We start from the raw sequence: 6,878 nt of genomic DNA on the forward strand, positions 1-6,878 counted from the left end.
ATATATATATATATATATATATATATATATATATATATATATATATATATTATATATATATATATATATATATATATATATATATATATATATATATATATATATATATATATATATATATATATATATATATATTATGTAAACAGAAGGGTTGACGGTGGCCATAAATCGACAGTCCGACATACCAACTGAACCTAACTGAACAGCTGGTGCCTCTGACAGAATGTGTGTGCCTGATCAGTGCCAGGAGGCCAGGGTTGATAATAATGAAGAATCCGGGCAGGAGTCGTGGTTCTACCCCTACAAATACAACTTGGTGAGAGCAGCACAAACTGAGCATCGTTCTGAATACCTTGAAGGTTAAATAATGCATTACAGTACTATATAATAATGAAAAAATTTATTGAAATCCTGTGCTGAATTTTCTTTACACGAGTTTTAAAAACCGTACTGGCTAAAATCAGCATAAAATTTAAGCAGGTCCTGAGTGGTCTTTCCAGTGACTGTGAGTGACTGTCAGTGGCTGAGTGACTGTCAGTGGCTGAGTGGCTGCAGTGTCGAGTCCTCCTCAGTTGCCAGTCAGGAACCTGGAACGTTGATGGTGACTGTAAGTCCAGGTGATGAACCTTGTAGGAGTCCAAGCAGGAGGAGGAAGAAGAGGAGGAGGGGACAGGAAGAGGAGCATCAGGACTACGGGCAGAAGCAGTAGCAGCAGCAGGCTGAGAAGGAGATTGGTTCTAGCCCATGAAACGCCGTCCATATATCTCGTAGCTGTCATGGTCGAAACTGTTATCGTCGAGGCTATACCCTCCGAAGCCTCTTCTGTAGCCGCCCTGGAGGTGTGGGTTGGCACGCTGGTTGAAGCCACGGTATTGTGGCGCTGCTGCAACCATCACCACCAGCACCATCGCCAGCACCACCAGCAGGTAGCATTTGTTCCACGCCTGCCAGAAGACGAAGATAGAAGTTAAACATTTTTATTATTTCAGGGATGACTGTCCCAAAACACCCGAGTCTTAACTAGTCAGGTTATTTTTACTAGCAGTTCGCAGTTCAGCGTAAGTACAACGTTGTAGCTGATTATAACTATATGAAAGTACTCAAGTTCCATCTTGAAAAAAAGATAACAAGCATTTTATTGGTAATCCCCCCTTATATATTACACGTGATTCCGTATACACTATATATAATTAAATGTAAACAGAGGAGTCTTCTAGGGTTTAATTTTAGGTCCGCTTGTGTTGGTGGGTGGTATACATAAAGTACCAAGACAGAAGGGATAGAATCCTGTATGCCACTGCATAGCTAATGTGGAGAATGTAATGGGGAAAACAAAGAAGGTTAAAAAAAGGCCTGGGCAAAAGGCATGTGTCAAGAGTTTAATGTGTTCGCTGGGAAAAGCAGGCCAGAGACATCGGGCTTCCTGTGTTGAGAGTAACTCACTGAGTTACTCCCAACACGGGAGAAAACAGAAAAGATCTTCGGAATTATTAATTCAGGATAAATTTAAAAGGACAAATAATGTGGCTGATATCCAATGGGGTCCTTTGGTTCTCTTCCTCAGGATGCCACCCACAGCAGTCCACTCACAATCAAGTACCTAATTAATGGTATGTGAGCAGAAGCAGCAGGTGTGATACAAATATGCTCATTCGTCTCAAGTCACCAGTAGATTAAACCTGGGTCGTCTCAGTTTCCACCAGCCTGACAGCGGAGCTGAGAGACTACAGGAACATGGCCTCGTGACTCGGGAGTAACACAAATCAAAGGAGACTTGATCATGGCATTCAAAATACACTGAGGGTATACCAGGAAACGGTGTGGCATGTGAAGGTCATTGGCACTCAAGCTGAATATAAGCATGGCACCAGGATGCCAACGAGAAATACCAGTCTGATTCAAAATATAAACTCAAAAGTGATTATTACGGCGCTAGATCATCTGAAGGGATTGAAATACAAGAGAAAGGTCCCGGAGCTGGTGCTCAACGCTCGAGAACTGAGCAGGACGCCCGCAGAATATAGGTAGTACGTAAGCTTCTCGATTTTTCTTCAAGCACAAAAATTTCAGAGGATTTGTTCTTTCATTAGCAATAATTTGTGTTTCAGGGAGGTTGTTCAACAAGCCCTCCAGCAGCCACAAGAACACTACCAGGAGCCACAAGAACACTACCAGGAGCCACAAGAACACTACCAGGAGCCACAAGAACACTACCAGGAGCCACAAGAACACTACCAGCAGCCACAAGAACACTACCAGGAGCCACAAGAACACTACCAGGAGCCACAAGAACACTACCAGGAGCCACAAGAACACTACCAGCAGCCACAAGAACACTACCAGCAGCCACAAGAACACTACCAGGAGCCACAAGAACACTACCAGCAGCCACAAGAACACTACCAGGAGCCACAAGAACACTACCAGGAGCCACAAGAACACTACCAGCAGCCACAAGAACACTACCAGGAGCCACAAGAACACTACCAGGAGCCACAAGAACACTACCAGGAGCCACAAGAACACTACCAGGAGCCACAAGAACACTACCAGCAGCCACAAGAACACTACCAGGAGCCACAAGAACACTACCAGGAGCCACAAGAACACTACCAGGAGCCACAAGAACACTACCAGGAGCCACAAGAACACTACCAGCAGCCACAAGAACACTACCAGCAGCCACAAGAACACTACCAGGAGCCACAAGAACACTACCAGCAGCCACAAGAACACTACCAGGAGCCACAAGAACACTACCAGCAGCCACAAGAACACTACCAGCAGCCACAAGAACACTACCAGGAGCCACAAGAACACTACCAGCAGCCACAAGAACACTACCAGGAGCCACAAGAACACTACCAGGAGCCACAAGAACACTACCAGCAGCCACAAGAACACTACCAGGAGCCACAAGAACACTACCAGCAGCCACAAGAACACTACCAGGAGCCACAAGAACACTACCAGGAGCCACAAGAACACTACCAGCAGCCACAAGAACACTACCAGGAGCCACAAGAACACTACCAGGAGCCACAAGAACACTACCAGGAGCCACAAGAACACTAGCCACAGGAGCCACAAGAACACTACCAGCATCCACAAGAACACTACCAGCAGCCACAAGAACACTACCAGGAGCCACAAGAACACTACCAGCAGCCACAAGAACACTACCAGGAGCCACAAGAACACTACCAGCAGCCACAAGAACACTACCAGCAGCCACAAGAACACTACCAGGAGCCACAAGAACACTACCAGGAGCCACAAGAACACTACCAGCAGCCACAAGAACACTACCAGCAGCCACAAGAACACTACCAGGAGCCACAAGAACACTACCAGGCAGCCACAAGAACACTACCAGCAGCCACAAGAACACTACCAGCAGCCACAAGAACACTACCAGGAGCCACAAGAACACTACCAGCAGCCACAAGAACACTACCAGGAGCCACAAGAACACTACCAGCAGCCACAAGAACACTACCAGCAGCCACAAGAACACTACCAGCAGCCACAAGAACACTACCAGCAGCCACAAGAACACTACCAGCAGCCACAAGAACACTACCAGGAGCCACAAGAACACTACCAGCAGCCACAAGAACACTACCAGCAGCCACAAGAACACTACCAGCAGCCACAAGAACACTACCAGCAGCCACAAGAACACTACCAGCAGCCACAAGAACACTACCAGCAGCCACAAGAACACTACCAGCAGCCACAAGAACACTACCAGGAGCCACAAGAACACTACCAGCAGCCACAAGAACACTACCAGGAGCCACAAGAACACTACCAGCAGCCACAAGAACACTACCAGGAGCCCCCTGAACACTACCAGCAGCCACAAGAACACTACCAGCAGCCACAAGAACACTACCAGCAGCCACAAGAACACTACCAGCAGCCACAAGAACACTACCAGCAGCCACAAGAACACTACCAGCAGCCACAAGAACACTACCAGGAGCCACAAGAACACTACCAGGAGCCACAAGAACACTACCAGCAGCCACAAGAACACTACCAGGAGCCACAAGAACACTACCAGGAGCCACAAGAACACTACCAGCAGCCACAAGAACACTACCAGGAGCCACAAGAACACTACCAGCAGCCACAAGAACACTACCAGGAGCCACAAGAACACTACCAGCAGCCACAAGAACACTACCAGGAGCCACAAGAACACTACCAGGAGCCACAAGAACACTACCAGCAGCCACAAGAACACTACCAGCAGCCACAAGAACACTACCAGCAGCCACAAGAACACTACCAGGAGCCACAAGAACACTACCAGCAGCCACAAGAACACTACCAGCAGCCACAAGAACACTACCAGGAGCCACAAGAACACTACCAGCAGCCACAAGAACACTACCAGCAGCCACAAGAACACTACCAGGAGCCACAAGAACACTACCAGGAGCCACAAGAACACTACCAGCAGCCACAAGAACACTACCAGGAGCCACAAGAACACTACCAGGAGCCACAAGAACACTACCAGGAGCAACAAGAACACTACCAGGAGCCACAAGAACACTACCAGCAGCCACAAGAACACTACCAGGAGCCACAAGAACACTACCAGCACCCACAAGAACACTACCAGCAGCCACAAGAACACTACCAGGAGCCACAAGAACACTACCAGGAGCCACAAGAACACTACCAGCAGCCACAAGAACACTACCAGGAGCCACAAGAACACTACCAGGAGCCACAAGAACACTACCAGCAGCCACAAGAACACTACCAGGAGCCACAAGAACACTACCAGCAGCCACAAGAACACTACCAGGAGCCACAAGAACACTACCAGCAGCCACAAGAACACTACCAGGAGCCACAAGAACACTACCAGCAGCCACAAGAACACTACCAGCAGCCACAAGAACACTACCAGGAGCCACAAGAACACTACCAGGAGCCACAAGAACACTACCAGGAACCACAAGAACACTAGCAGGAACCACAAGAACACGACCACTAGAACACTACCAAGAACCACAAGAACACTACCAGGAACCACAAGAACACTACCAGGAACCACAATAACACTACCAGGACCCACAAGAACACTACCAGGAACCACAATAACACTACCAGGAACCACAAGAACACTACCAGGAACCACAAGAACACTACCAGCAACCACAAGAACACTACAGGAACCACAATAACACTACCAGGAACCACACGAACACTACCAGGAACCACAAGAACACTACCAGGAGCCACAATAATACTACCAGGAACCACAATAACACTACCAGGAACCACAAGAACACTACCAGGAACCACAAGAACACTACCAGGAACCACAAGAACACTACCAGGAGCCACAATAACACTACCAGGAACCACAATAACACTACCAGGAACCACAATAAAACTACCAGGAGCCACAAGAACACTACCAGCAGCCACAAGAACACTACCAGGAGCCACAAGAACACTACCAGCAGCCACAAGAACACTACCAGGAGCCACAAGAACACTACCAGCAGCCACAAGAACACTACCAGCAGCCACAAGAACACTGCCAGGAGCCACAAGAACACTACCAGCAGCCACAAGAACACTACCAGGAGCCACAAGAACACTACCAGGAGCCACAAGAACACTACCAGCAGCCACAAGAACACTACCAGGAGCCACAAGAACACTACCAGGAGCCACAAGAACACTACCAGGAACCACAAGAACACTATCAGGAACCACAAGAACACGACCAGGAACCACGAGAACACTACCAAGAACCACAAGAACACTACCAGGAACCACAAGAACACTACCAGGAACCACAAGAACACTACCAGGAACCACAAGAACACTACCAGGAACCACAAGAACACTACCAGGAACCAAACAAACACTACCAGGAATCACAAGAACGCTACCAGGGACCACAAGAACACTACCATGAACCACAACAACACTATCAGGAACCACAACAACACTACCAGGAACCACAGGAACACTACCAGGGGCAACAAGAACACTACTAGGAACCACAAGAACACTACCAGGAACCACGAGAACACTACCAGGAACCACAAGAACACTACCAGGTACCGCAAGAACACTACAAGGAACCATAACACTACCAGGTAGCACAAAACTGCCAGGTACCAGAAGTTCCCTACAAGGGAGCAAAAGAACGTCAACTAGAAAAAAGCACACTAGACTCACCATACTTGAGAGAGTGTCGAGGTGGAGACAACAGGTGAGTGCTGATAGAGCGGGTTGTCCACCTGAGTGTGTTTATATACACCCCACTTGTAATAATCACCACCCCCCTCCCACCTCCTCTCCTTCCAGACGGTTTTTTAAGTGAACGCAATCCATGAAACCGGATTTGTTCGTATTATTGAGAGTAGCCTTGAACTGGTAGTGAATTTTTTTATTCATATTTTTTTTTTAGCTGTTGTTGCAATTTCTATTGTATTGCTATTGCTGTCTGTTCCAAAGCTGCTGCTATTGTTGGCTGAGAAGTTGATGGTGCAGGTAGGAGCAACTCTGTCAACGTCAATGTCGATGTAATGTGGGAAAAAAAAAAGTTTGAATGCTGCCTTCACACTCATTGTTTTTCTCCGCGAACTGTGTTTTTTTGTTTATTGTTGTCACCTAGAGTACCTCCCTCCCCCCCTCCCACTCCCTTCCCCTCACCACCACCACTATCCTCTTCAAACCCCCCTCCACCACCTATTCATCCTCACCTGTCTCCCCCGCCTAGCTTCCTCTCATCCTAGTACTCGTGCATAACTATATCCCTTCCGCCTTCTCCCTCCCCTTCCCCTTCCCTTTCCCCTACCCTCTCCTCTACCCCTTCCCCCTTCCTCACCTCCCAA

General features: G+C 47.9%; 1 long non-coding RNA gene across 1 annotated transcript; it reads right to left on the reverse strand.

The window, feature by feature from the left end:
• Nucleotides 1–378: 378 nt before the first annotated feature.
• Nucleotides 379–6,350, reverse strand: LOC128688607 (uncharacterized). The gene is made up of 2 exons (XR_008407027.2): nt 6,220–6,350; nt 379–944 (listed from the first exon to the last, which is right to left on the reverse strand). It is a non-coding gene; the product is annotated as an uncharacterized lncRNA (long non-coding RNA).
• Nucleotides 6,351–6,878: the final 528 nt, after the last annotated feature.

Source organism: Cherax quadricarinatus, chromosome 13 (assembly GCF_038502225.1).
Source record: "Cherax quadricarinatus isolate ZL_2023a chromosome 13, ASM3850222v1, whole genome shotgun sequence".
In the NCBI taxonomy this organism is placed as follows: Eukaryota; Metazoa; Arthropoda; class Malacostraca; order Decapoda; family Parastacidae; genus Cherax; species Cherax quadricarinatus.